This window comes from Triticum aestivum, chromosome 2A, assembly GCF_018294505.1.
Source record: "Triticum aestivum cultivar Chinese Spring chromosome 2A, IWGSC CS RefSeq v2.1, whole genome shotgun sequence".
Taxonomy (NCBI): Eukaryota; Viridiplantae; Streptophyta; class Magnoliopsida; order Poales; family Poaceae; genus Triticum; species Triticum aestivum.
This window is the reverse complement of record NC_057797.1, coordinates 296,044,764-296,058,683: the sequence shown is the minus strand read 5'-3', so window position 1 is coordinate 296,058,683 and position 13,920 is coordinate 296,044,764. Positions and strand designations below refer to the sequence as shown.

Here is a 13,920-nt window from a genome sequence, read left to right as displayed (position 1 = left end):
GCTTTGTACACTTGTGTATCGAGAAATAAGGATCCAGTCACTCCCGCGCCTCCTGAGAGCTCAGCGATCGTGGGCCGTCCGATGAGTTCGCTTGATGTGTTTCCGTCCGTCCGATCGCGCTACCGATTGATCTCAGCCGCCGGATCGGAACAAAATACTGTAGCAATGAATAGTTACCGTTCCCCATGATGTTTTTGACCGTGTATCGCTGATGTGTGGGGTCTCTCGGTGGTGGGCCTCGCGTGTCATTCGCTGTGGCTGGGGCGCGTCCCGTGTGGCCCGTCGGCGCTCTGCAGAGGTAAAAATCCCGTGCCACCGCCGAAATTCCCATGCCCCACCGAGGGCAATATTGGGATTTCGCATAGCCTCCCGCCTCGTGGCTTCTACCGATTCGTGGCCTCGTCCCCAATCGGCGGGACGACTAGGTTTCTGTCGCCGCGTCTCCCTTCTCTCTCTCGCTCGCATCTCTCCATCGCTCCTCCTTCTCTTCGCGCAGCCGCCGCTCCTCTCCGCCTCCCTCCTCCTCCACAGGATTGCGGCCTTCCCTCCCTTGTGCTATCCTCTCACGGCCATGAACGGCGGCGAGCTCGCCGTTGCCTTCATCGGGAGGAGAGCGGACCGACGGACCTGGAGCATCCCCATCGACGGGAGGAGCGGGAGGAGCGCGGGAACCGCCGGCGCCCCTTCGGCAACCAGGTCTTCTCCCTCGCCAGCCGCCGTGCCCCCGTCAAGCTGTCACATCGTCGGGAGGAGATGAATCACTGCTCTCCCTGGAGGAGAGGGTCGACGGGAGCTAGCGAGACGGATCTGCAGCGCTCGCCTCACCTCAGGTGCGCCGCGCCGCCCTCTCTTCCGTTCGTCCTTCCTCTGCTCGCGGGCGTTCCTTCTAGCTTTGCTGATTTCTTGGTCGTGCTGCAGTTGGTTCCGGATCCGACCGCACATCTCGCATCCGCCGTCCAGTTTCCCTGCTTGTTCTGTACCTGTACGTGGCTCACGCGTCATTTTATTTTCGATTGCATAGGGTGGTGCCGGGTGCGTGGCTGTTGTTCCTTCGGAATTGGCCGGCCTACCTCGTGGGTGTCAATCCAGGTGCTCTTCTTCGCCGTCTACTCGATGCACTGCATGCCCTGCAGTTAACAATCTTTTCATATTTCTAGGAGTCATGATGTGTTATTTCCTTTGAAATGGATGATTTGCTTATATGTGTTTCATAACCTGCTTTGAATTGTACGACTGACTGCTTACTAGATTGGATTATACATGTTTGATTCTCTGCTTTCAACTCTACGGGTGCCTGCTTATTAGCCCTGGAAAATGATTGGCTTCAGTGGGTGCATCTGTGTGTGGTCAGGGAATGGTGTAGAGACTCTTCGATCAACATAATGGCACTTACACTGTGTTATTTGTTGTTGGTTTGTAGCACAAGCTGACATTGTTTAACATCTTAGGTCGATGTGCTTGGCCAGAAGAAGGCATGGACGCCATCGACCTCGCCCGCCTCTGCACATTGCAGGTATAGCAGATCGTCCTCCCTTCTAATTTGTTTTCGTAGAATTGGATGAACACCCATGGTTCAGTTTGGGCTCATGCAATGTCTGTTCTTCTCGAATGCTTACTTTGGATGCGTCGTGTGAGTCAATGTTGATATTTTGTTCCTATTGATTTACAGGTTATACTAATGAAACTTTAGTTATTAAGGGTGTATAATATCTTGGAAGCTTAGTGTTGTCATTGAATGTTCTTCTGCATTTAAGCTAAAAAATGTTCATCTGCATTGATTTATTTTTAGTTGAGTATGAAGGAGCAAAGAGAGCTACATAATTCTTATTCTTCAGTATCCACGTGAATTAGTTTTCACATTGGTTTGTGTGCTGAAAGCTATTGAAACATATCCCTTGTATTGTCAAATGTTGTGTTGTGTGAATCATTTCTTTGTTCTGGATGTCCTCGGCAAGAATGGAGCATGGACCTTAACGTCCCTAGGTATAGCAGATCCTCATCCCTTCCTTTTCTAATTTATTTTCATATAATAGGATCAACACCCACAGTTCAGTCTGGGTTCATAAAGTGTGTGCATTTATCTCCATTGCATTTCTCACAATCTGAAAATTCTTGCTTACAGTTTGTTAAGGTGAAGAATTCTGCTTAGGCTACTATTTCTTTTTTGAGTATGAGTTCATTTTCCTTTTCCATGGGATGGCTATGATTGAAAAACTCTCTTAAGCTTCTATTCTCGCTCTATACAGTTCCTTTTAACTCTGAACCGAATGAAAAATCTGATGGGACTGCACATATATCTTGCACTGAATCTGGCCATATGTTTAAGTAAAATAGTTCAGGTTATAAGCCCGGCAAGAAATTAAATATAAGATGTGCTTTTGAATTGCTGACGACCAAAGTCCGCAAATAGACTATGGTCTTCTGATCTTTCAGCTTATTGCAGTAATATTATTCCTTCTTCTTTTCTCCAGGCAGAAAAGACATACTGATTTGAAGACCACCTCAATTGTTTGGGATCTGGATTGTCTGTACATATTTTGTTGGTGGTTGGCAGATCTGGTCCATCATAATCTTTGTCCTGCTACCATGCAGTTCTATGTACCATGCAATTTTTCCCCTCCATCCTGGTCTCAAGGTAGCTACTACTGCTCCTCAGTAACCACTCCCTCCATTTTTTAGAAGATCACTCCCTCCATTTTGTTTTGCTCCTTCTCTTGAACAAATATTAATGTACTAGAATTTTTTCCAAATTAAATGGTGCGTGTATAAATGTTTTTTCGACAATTTTCGCAATCTGTAGTTACCATATCTTGTAGTGTCACAAGCTATGCCCCATCCTTGTATGTTATGTCAGAATTTAGAACCTCTAGCACTGATTTTTGGAGAGTGTGCTTACAAGATGGTTTAATTTCTTCTCATGGAGGTGTGATTATGATTTGCTTACAGATTTTTTAAGTATCCGATTGGTTGAGTGCTTGGAATATGTAGACCTAAGGTGTCCGTTCACCCTTTTGTATTATCTAAATCAGTGTGAGTGTTTTATTACCTTAATCCTGAATCGCGTTGTGGTTCATGTTCTTTATTTCAAGTGATAATAGCTGTGATTGACTCACTAGGGTGACCATGTCTTAGTGAGAAGCACCATAGTAGCCTTTTGTAAGTGGACAAGAGATATCATTGTTTGTGGCTTTATACATTTTTAGATAAGTGGATTTACTTATGCAAGTAACTATGGTATCTACATAGACTGCATGTTTGCTCATATTTGCCTTGTGTTTTAGGCCAAAGGGGAAGATGTTAGAGATGCCCTCCTAGCAACAGGAGAATACCACCTCATGTCAATCATCTACCGTTTCCATAACAAATTTGCATCCATTTCTTTAGATACTGCCGAGGGAGCGGCTGATGGAGGCGCTCTGCAAATGGTGTACGAGTCAAGGAGATCCACCGCAAGCGGCTCATGATGGGCGCACTGGGGATTAGATCTCCGTTGGAAAGATGCATCCAGGCCTGGCCACCTCTCCAGCACGACATGCCAGCCAGTTCTCTCTTACCCCTCCTTCCACACCATATCGTCGTCTCACCCACCAGTAAGGCTCTCTCCACTCCCTGATCTCTATTCTTTCCATCGCGTTAGCTTACAGGGCCTGGTTTGGTTGATGCTAAAATGTGATGAGGTGGGGGTGTAGCGGTCTGCATCCATGCACTGCTCGGCATCACCAGGTCGTTGACACAGATCCAAGTGCCCATGCTGTTCAACACGCCGCAGCTCTTGCCCACAGATCCTCGAGTATCAATTGGCATGCCTTTGGTAGCAGTAGCCCCCATTTGATAGTTTTCTATTTATAGACTGAGAAGCTTTCTTTTACTTGAGAACTGAAGGGATCATGTTACCTAGCGCAAGGGGAATTTTCTTTGTACATATTGATTTATTTACATCAGTACATGTATATCAGATACACGATTTATGGCTCAGCTCATACCTGATCCATATGAACTGGGAAGCTTTCTTTTATTCTTAGACATATATCAATCCATATGAACTGGGAAGCTTTCTTTTCTTATTATTTAACATAATGTTTTGCTAGCAGTTAAAATAATCCTAAACAATTTGGAAACATATAGCTTTGAATAGACATTATTTTGCTGAAGAGTTCAGTCCATGCATGTTTGGTTCCTATCAGTTTAGTTAGTGGCCTATATGAATTCGATTTGGCCCACGATATTTTTGTACAGTTATTGTTTTGCTAGCATATATTCTAAATTTAATTTTGTTAGCTCTTATCTGGTGTTCTTTCTTATAATATCTTTTTATCTGACGCAAGCTTACTCTGTTCACGAGAGTTTCTCCATGTTTATGAAGAAAATATTTGGGTTCAGAGCACCTTCGCATATATGAATTTGTTTTCTAATTCTTGCTGGTCAGTCACAAAGCATTAATTTTTGTTTTCTTTATAATTTGTCAGGAGTAATGGAATGTTAATTGGCTGGTGGTGGCATGTTCAAGTATGGGAAATGATGAGCTCCTACTTCTTTTTATGCCAGCCCTATGCCGTAGGTCAGCTGCGACCTTTTTCCCCACAAGTTGGTGATAATCAGTTATCCTCTAGAGGGAATTGTGATTGTGATTAGTATCTTTAAACATTAGCCATATTCATCAGTACTCACCGTTTCTTTCATTTCTTCTCATTTTTAAATGTATTGGCCTCTGGTATATACAGCTGAAATCGATGTGCCAAACAACAAGAAATATCTAGCTCCCTTCGTGTACGCTTCTCTGCCACAACATGGGTGCAAAATTAGAAGAACAACTAATCTGTCTTTATGGTGCATGCTTAATTGAATTAATGTGTCCTTGTTGGTGCATATATCTAGCTCCGATTGGTTCTTGGTTTCTCTGACTATTAGAAATTAGCCGAATTAATGTGATCTTATTTAAAATTTTGGCGGAGTAAACATTCAGAGACCTAATTAAGATTGATTAAACTTATATTATATGTTTGTTAGTTCCTTTATACTCCAAAAGAAAAAAAAACATGACTAACAAAACTCTGTCAATGATCAATAATGCAGTGTATAATAATTTATAAGAACAAGTACGATCTCAAGTGAACCTTTTGTTGGAAACGTCTGTTTCTAATTGAACTATAGCCTATAAAAATAATTATAGCAAGGTTGTGTTTACATTTGTACCAGCAAGTAAATCCACTATCAACTGCATTGTGCAATAATGGTAAATAGCTTGTTGATTCAGACAGTTGTGAAACTCAACTGACAAATGTAGGATGAATGGAGCAAACATCAATGACCGCATACAGATTAATGACGATGAGGTGTTAGTTCGCACCCCTATTTGTTATGATCGCTTATGGATCGGAATTTGTTGGATTAGTATATAGCACACGTTGCCGTTCCTTGCTTAATAGACATGCACTGCTCTGTTTGTCATGGCCGCTCTGCACTAAATGTATGATGTTTCACTTCAGCCTGAGTCTTCTGTTCAATAATTGTTGTTTCTCCCTGAAACAAAACTGGCACTTTGTACGATTGATTACTCAGAGAGCCACAATCACACAAGGAAATCTAAACAGCCAGCTGGGTATTGACAAGAAGTACCAATTTAAGAGGACCGTGAGAGAGCTTGGAGGGAAGAACACACTTGATGACCAAATAAACACTTGATGACCATATTTGGTGCCTTTTGCTGCAAATAGTGGAAGTCTTTTAGCGAGCATATATTCATGTCAAACTGATATGCCACTGACTCTTTGATTGCCTGATCCTGTTCTTCCTTTGCTGTAAGGCTCGGCATAAAGAACACATTCGAGGACCATTCACGACACCTTCTGGAGCAAATAGTGGTAGTCTATTGGTAAATATATATTCATGTGAAACTGAAATTGAGAACCTTAGATGAACATTATTTCCTGTTAGTGGATTGATAGTTGTACTGAATCTTGCCCTATGTACATGCCCATCCTGAAACATATATATATTAGGTATTATTGGATGAGCATAAGTGTACATATTCTATACAAGTATTACCAGACTGGATACAATTGGATCAGGTGGGTTGCGGTAAGCTGCACTTACTATCCTTTCTACTAATGCATCATAGCATCTGATCTTTACCCGCTCGGCCTTGTCATTGGGACCGGCACCCTTGCACCAAGGCGCGCTCGGCCTTGTCATTGGGACCGGCACCTTGCACCAAGGCGCGACCCCGATCTAGTTTCCTAGATTGTAGGATCCATAACGGCACGCCCTGGCTTGCGTGCCGACTCTGATGGGCTTCCCCTTGTATATGATGTACTCTCTGTAACAGAATCAATCATCGAGAGTTATTCACTCCAACTCCTCCCCTTTCCCCTTCTCTTCCTCTCTCCACCTTACTCGAGCGGGGCCGAGGACACGAGCAAGTCGTCGGTGCACCCTCCGACGAGCACCGGTGAAGAGAGCGTGCCTAGGAGCTTCGCCAAGTTCATCTTCGCCCCCCACGTCCTCTACATCGCCGTGGGACGCCAAGATGCCGACGCCGTCTTCCTCTTCTTCTCCCTCGGGTGAGAGCGTCTCCGCCTAAATTCGCCGTCGACGATCTTCCCCTAGCCCGTTCGACGACCCCGAGCACCTCTACATGAGCATCCGAAGCTTCCCAATCCCTCTTGCATGTCGATTCCATCCTCTGTACGTCGGTCTAGCCGTGGCAGGACGGTGACTGTCGTGCCTCACCCTGGTCGATGTCGAATTGGGCCGATGCTCTGTTCCGCTGCACCCGCACCTTGCAGCACCCACACAAGCACACGCCTGGCCGAGCGATTGCTCAAGGTCGTGGCCGAACGCCTCGACCAGCAAGGCCAGCCCTTGTTTGGTTCGTCTTTGTTTCAGTTTTTCGCTGATCTTTTGATCACCGAGCCGCTCTCATAGCACAACCACCCATCCAGCCTGCTACTCATCGCACGCATGCTCCAGACACACGCGCGGCTGCACCTCCGCAGCACACGCAAGCCCCACGCCTCCTCCGTGCAATGTCTTTGTTCCAGCCAACAACCATGGCCGTGATCTCTGAACTCTTGCACACGGCCGCCCCTTGCTGCACCCACAAAGGCACTGCACGTACACCCTCGCTTCCACACCCGCATGCAAGCACCGCCGCGCGGCCCAAGGCACCGAGGCGAGCACCTGCTGCTTGTTGTTGAGCTCCGTCGCGAGCACAGCCAAGGCCAACCCTTGTTTCTGTTGTTTTGTCAGGTTCGCTGAAGCTATAGGTTCAGATAGTGCTCTTCTATTAAGTGTCCGTGAATTCAGTGCAGGTCCTACTGTTTAGCCCAGCTCGCGGGCACGCAGGCGACCAGGGATCAAATCCACACTCGCACAACCCTTTTACACCAATTTTTGCTTCACCCAGATCAAGCTTTGCTCTTGTTTCATATTCTGTCAAGTCATTCTTCTGCACAAACAAATCAGCAGCCAAATGGTTGTTCAGCCACACACATATCCCGATTTTTTTATAAATAATAATTAATAATCACATAATTACGAAACTGAGAAAGGATTGGTCTAAATCTGAAAAATAGGAAGGACGCTGTTTTCCTCAGCGTCCAGGTCTGGACGTTACGCACAGCGTTCTGGCCTGGACGCTACTGTCAACATCGTCCCTGTATCTGGTTCGATTCGCTGCTATGAAAAAGATTAAACTGAATCGTTCTCCTCAAACAGACGGAAGATTTGTCGCTTGTAAACCCTAGAACGCATGGAATCACCGCTCGTCAACCTCGCCATGTCCTAACCAGCCCCAGAACTCGACGTCTCTGATCACGGTACCCCTATCTCTCTTCTATCGAAACCCATGGTGCAAGATGGGCATAGAGAATTTTGATGTGTGGCTTGGGCATTTGGACCTTGTATTGAAGCCGTTCCTCACATTCGACCTGTAATAAGTGTCGATGCTTCATTTCTATCGGGAAGGTACAAGGGAAGGTTGCTAATGGCTTGTGGATATGACGCTAATAACCAACTAATACCTCTTGTTTTTGCCATTGTGGAGAAAGAGGATGCATCAAATTGGGGCTAGTTCATGAGATGGCTTCGGAGGGAGGTAATTGGTGTTGGAAAGTTCGTGTGTGTCATTTCAGATCGCCACAAAGCAATCAAATGGGTGTTTAAGCAGCCACACATTGGTTGGAACGAGGATGCTGGTGAGTGTGTTCATCGATTTTGTTCCCAACATGTCGCAGAGAACCTATACAAATCTTATCGGGATGATAACATTTTGAAAATATTCAAGTGGGCAGTCAAGAAAAAGAAACCTCGTAGGTTTGAGGAGGGCATGTCATCTATTGCACATACTTGTCCCGATGCAATAACATATCTTAGAAAGGTCGGTAAGTATTTGCAGGAAGACAAAAATGAGAAAGAACAACCTGAAAAAGTATTTCAATGCATGGATGGGGGTTACCGTTGGGGGATCATGACCAGCAATGGGTCCGAGTCCTTAAACAATGTGTTTAGGCTTTCCCGAAGGCTCCCAGTGGCAGCGATTGTGGAGGAAACATTTTCAAAGTGTTTGGAGTGGTTTGTGGAAAGAAGGCGAAGTGCTCTTAACTTGGTTGATGATGGAAAGCAATGGTCCGAACGGGTGGACAAACTTTTGGTGAAAAGGGGTGACAAGGCAGGACATATGCATGTTATTTCATATGGCGATGAAGTTGGAATATTTGAGGTCAAGGTTGATCACGAGAGGGTTCCATTACGCCATGGGGATCATGTTGTTTTTATTCATAAAGGCTTCAAGTACAAGGTCATTTTGCGACCAAATAATGCTCCATCTTGCGAATGCCTAAAGCCGAACCTAACTCGTGTGCCATGTGCTCATGCTTGCTGTTTGCAAGTATCGGAATCTGAATGAAAATGAAATAGTACACTCGTATTACTCTTCTCAAATGCTTGCAAACACTTGGGCTGGGCAATTTCATCCATATGGTAACCAAAATGAGTGGCCAACATATAATGGACCTACTATTGTTCCCGATGAGAAGTTAGTAAACCGTGGGCGTCATCAGCACAAAAGGATCCCGATGTACATGGATGAAATGCAAGGAAGGCGAATGGGGCACCAGGCCCGACGTTCCACAAGAGACAATAATCAAATAGGTATTGCAGCTTGCTATACGGTACTGGTTTATATGTAAAATTTATTTACATTTTATTTAACTTGTGTGTCTTACCTTTAGGCACATCATCTAGTCAAGGACAGATCTCATCGTCGAGTCGAGGAAAGAGGTTGAGTCAAGGGAAGAGCACATCATCCATAGGAAAGAGGTCGAGTCAAGGGAAGAGCATAGCATCTAAAGGGAGGAGATCAAATAAAGAGAAGACCACATCATCTAGTCGAAATTCTGACACTAGGAGTACCATCTGATGACTAGTATTCTGGGAAATTTTCATTAAATTTGGATTCAAACATCGACAGAGTCGTCCATTGTTCGTTCAGCCAAAAATTGGCCAAAATTTTGAACCAAAAATAAAAGTGTCCAGAAATTGTTGACCTTTTCACAAAAGTACAACCATATGATGACTACTATTCTGTAAAATTTTCAGCCAATTTTGAGTAACACATTGAGAGATTCGTCCATTCTTTGTTTTCAGCCATAATTTGGCCAAAATTTGAACCTGAAAAAAAGTGTCCAGGATTTTATGAAATTTTGACACAAGGACTACCATATGATGACAAGTATTCTGGGAATTTTTCATCAAATTTGGAGTAACACATTGAGAGATTCGTCCATTCTTCGTTTTCAGCCATAATTTGGCAAAAGAACTGAACCTGAAAAATGTGCCTAGAATTTTATGAAATTTTGACACAAGGACTTATATATGATGACTACTAATCTGTGAAATTTTCATCAAAATTTGAGCCACACATTTAGAGAATCGTCCATTCTTTGCTTTCAGCCATAATTTTGAACTCAGATTCATCTCACGCACGTTCAGTTTTAGACAAGGCAGGCTGCAACATGAGCTTAGCCAATGCGGAGTGACATGGCTTGAAAGGATTACAACCCATGTGTGGCCTATTACAAAGCATACTCACGAACTTTTTTTGTTGTGCAAAAGGAAACAAACATCTACCCTGTTACACTTCTAGAGATGAGCATATCATATCACTATATGCTCTCATTCTAATTTAGTACTTGTGAAGAACTCCTTGACTGAAATCTGGGAGCTTGAGTTGCATCTTGTGTTGTCCGTCCTCCATCTACCATGGCTTCACCAACATTGAGATATGTTGTAAAACCTCTCCCAGAGTATATCCAATCATTAAATACATCGGAGTTGCTTTCTTTCGGGGGGCTCGGTGGTTGAGCAATATCTGAAACATCATCATCAGATGGGATATCTTCGATCTTCAGCGGCAATCTAGCCTCAACGAGCATGCTTCGCAGCCTAGGCTCCAAGTTGAGATCCATCAAATTTCCTACACAAGACCTCAGTATAGATTTGCCTATCTTCTTGCATCCACTGGTAGTAGCACAGTTGATCCCCCATGCAACATTCTTTATCTCATGTAGGCTCTACAAGTGACAATACAAATATTAAATCATGTGATTGTTACTGCATTGCAAATAAATAATGAAAATATTGCACACACTTACAATGTGAGCCAATGCTGGACCGCTGGGCATGTACCCGGTCCATTCGATGCTATCTCGAGGATATGGGATAGGTTTATCTAGGCCTCCTAAGCATTGTGAGTCAAAGAATATTGTGTACATACCATTTTGCTGGAACCAATGTCTGTAATCCGGTAAACTAGCTACATCAAAGGGAATATCCTCTGGCGCTACTCCTACTCGGACACGATCATACTCTTGAACATATTCTTGAACATAGTTGGCATGGACTTCTTCCCAATTATGCGGTTTCCTTGCAAAATGTTTATTTTTTCACAATTTGCGAACCTCTACCTCGCCGCGTGGAGGGGAAGGTGGAATGGCTTGTCTTAATCCGAATTGCCGCATCACCCTATTTGGATAGTGAAACTCTACAATCCAAAAATGTATGAGTGGTACTCTAGCAAACCACCAATTAGTACCATCATGTACTTCGACAGGCATCTCATCCAGAAGGCCTTCATATGGTTGCCATTCAATTGCACCTTCTTGAATCAAATCAATCTGATTTCGATAATATTCGGTACCTATATAGTTCATTTGCAAGTGAGAAAAAATAGTTTTCATAACATGAACAATGTATAATAGATGAGGTGAGTACAATATGATACCCGCATTATGTGGAACATCAAATTCATGTCCAGCACACCACTTTGCTCCAAATACAGGGTTATAATCCAAGTCTACTTCTCCACTTTCCTCATCTCCGGGCTCCTCCCTTTCTTTTGGCTTCTCAATAATATTTTTAGGGCGACCAAGTGGCAAATGGGACCAGGACCATAACTGTAGCAGCAACAAAGGCCCCGAAATTTCTAATCTCTCCTTCTCAGCCCCAATGCTCAACTGTCTATATAACATAGCAAGAACAGCTGCTCCCCAATTATACTCTGTTGGTTGCCATGCATTCTGCATAAACTGAAGATACATAGCTGGCACTCCATCTCGAGATGTATCAGTGAACACCGTGGAGCCAAGGATTTCTAGAACAATCGCTCGAGCATGCCAATGAATCTCTCGATCCATTGGATTATCCGGCATCACCTGGAAGCGTTCTCGTAGTTTACCTAAATTTAAAGAGTACTATGAATTCTTCACAGCAATATTGTCATCATCTTTCCGCCTTCTCTTTTGCTTCATGTGTTGTTCATCTATAGGAATCCCAAGTAACCTCTCAATTAATCCAGACCATGCAGCATCATCTTTGCCAATAAGTGGTTTACCATGGATAGGCAACTCCCACAAACAACTCACGTCTTGTAGTGTAACGGTCATTTCTCCTATAGGTAAATGAAAAGTATTTGTCTCAGGCCGCCAACGCTCGACCAATGCTGATATCAAATATTTGTCGACATTGATTTTCTTCATTTTTGCAATTTGATAAAAACCAAGGTTCTCTAAGGCTGCTCTACATAGAGGATCCACTGGAATGCCAACACGGTGACACCGAACATTCAAGCAAATGTTACGCTACATTAAGATATAAAAAAGTCAGTTTTAGCCAACCATAAAGTGCAACAGACCACATGGAAATTCGATAAATACTCACATTTTCCCAAGATTTGGATATTTTATGTTGGCTGTGCGGCATCCATAATAAATCACTGCAACGCTGACTTGTATTCATTTCAGTACCCTGTTACAAGATAAAGGAACATTTAAGCAGTTCAAGTGAAATACCATGTCAATCATTTGCATTTATTCTTCAAAATACTACACTAGATGAACCTTAATTAGTCCTATTCTCTCATCGAGACTTGTGCTTATCAAACAACTTAAAATTAGTAAAGCTGCATCATCAAGAATAGCAATCAATTACTCTCAACTTCTTACAAGGACCATGTTACACTCATGAAATTTCAGGAATACACATTTTTTTTGGTTTGATGCAGTATCAGTATCAATCCATCAATCACAAAAAGAGACAAGTAACGATATAAATAAATGAGATTTGCTAGCATCTATTGTATTGTGCCATTCAATTGGAGATCAGGAAGAATCGTATACCAGTTTCAGAGAAAAATACAGTGCCTACCTGTGGTGCTCTCCTGCGGGCGACGATTGATGTTGCGAGGCTTGCTGGGACGAGGAACGGACCAGATGTGGACACTGCGGTAGAGAGACGAGAGGTGGGCCGTCACGTCCGTCGGACTCGCTGCGAGCGCAACCTAGTCAGGTGGTGGACGAGGGGATGAGGCAGAGGTGGGAGGCTGCCATGAGGCGGTGCGCGAGGGAATGACGCAGAGGCGGCCTTGAGGAGGTGAGCGAGAGATGAGGTAGAGGGCTGAGGCGGCCAGGGAGAGGCGGAGGTCAGCGGCGGAGGCGGCCGGGAAGAGGCGGAGGGTGGCGGCGGCGGCCGTGGAGAGGAGGCCGGGGGGAGGAAACGCCCAAACCAGAGTCAACCGGCTACTAGGTTGCCAGTGGGGCCAACCTAACTGTGGACGTAGTTGATATTAGCGTCCAACTCTGGACGTCGATTGTACTAGCGTCCGCCCTCGGACGCTATAAGGCCCAGCGTCCATACTATTTCTCAAATTAGTAATAATGGTTTCCCAGTTTCGTAATTACGTGATTATTAATTATTATTGATAAAAAATCGGCACATATCTAGGAGGTCCTGTGATCAAATTGTTAGCATGGCCCAGGAGATCGATGGATACACACACGTGAGTACGCAGTGGACACACCTACACTTCTCATGTAATACACAATGGAGAGGAAGGACACAAACGCGCAGAGCTTTTCTGGTACACGCACTTGTGCCTTTTCTGTATTCCTCATCTCAAATAGCAAAACTGGTTACAAGCCTATTTAAAGGGAAATATGCAATGCTCGCATGGCCAAGCCACAACGGCTTGATCCGTTTCTCACTCTCCACTACCTGCATGCACCCACGTTCTCTTGTACGGCTTCTCCTCAACGGCCACACGACCAGGCCAAACTTGATCCATGCATGTAGCTTCCCACTATTCAACTTGACTAATCCTAACAACTCGTACATGCACTACTTCATTAATGACTTGCAATCTGGCCGCTGACTGCACTCTCTGTATCGCTTAGTGTTGTCTCTCTTGCCGGTATGCCCCTCTGCCATTATCACGTGCATGCAACTAGCTAGAACTTAGTCAGCTACTAAAACAACATCACGCAATCCAAAATAAGCATGATCTAATCATCTACTCTTGGCACTAATAACAAGATTAGTTCCAACAATCACCTTCCTAATCTTGTTATTATTTATTTCTCTCTAGAA

The 13,920-nt window shown here is 44.1% G+C and overlaps 2 long non-coding RNA genes across 6 annotated transcripts; one reads left to right on the top strand and one right to left on the bottom strand.

The window, feature by feature from the left end:
• The first annotated feature begins 393 nt into the window (after positions 1–393).
• Positions 394–9,554, top strand: LOC123188561 (uncharacterized). Of its 5 annotated transcripts, XR_006494812.1 has the most exons (7): positions 394–830; positions 1,022–1,089; positions 1,449–2,635; positions 3,385–3,590; positions 4,467–4,558; positions 5,487–9,150; positions 9,231–9,554. It is a non-coding gene; the product is annotated as an uncharacterized lncRNA (long non-coding RNA). The 5 variants fall into 5 exon arrangements; XR_006494810.1 differs by lacking the exons at positions 5,487–9,150; positions 9,231–9,554 and having other exon boundaries at positions 398–830; positions 1,449–1,983; positions 2,472–2,635; positions 4,467–4,839; XR_006494811.1 differs by lacking the exons at positions 5,487–9,150; positions 9,231–9,554 and having other exon boundaries at positions 401–830; positions 1,449–1,513; positions 2,472–2,635; positions 4,467–4,839.
• Positions 9,555–9,829: 275 nt separating this feature from the next.
• On the bottom strand, positions 9,830–13,100 carry LOC123188562 (uncharacterized). Its single transcript, XR_006494814.1, has 5 exons — positions 12,703–13,100; positions 12,217–12,303; positions 11,282–12,137; positions 10,653–11,197; positions 9,830–10,571 (listed from the first exon to the last, which is right to left on the bottom strand). It is a non-coding gene; the product is annotated as an uncharacterized lncRNA (long non-coding RNA).
• Between the last annotated feature and the right edge of the window lie 820 nt (positions 13,101–13,920).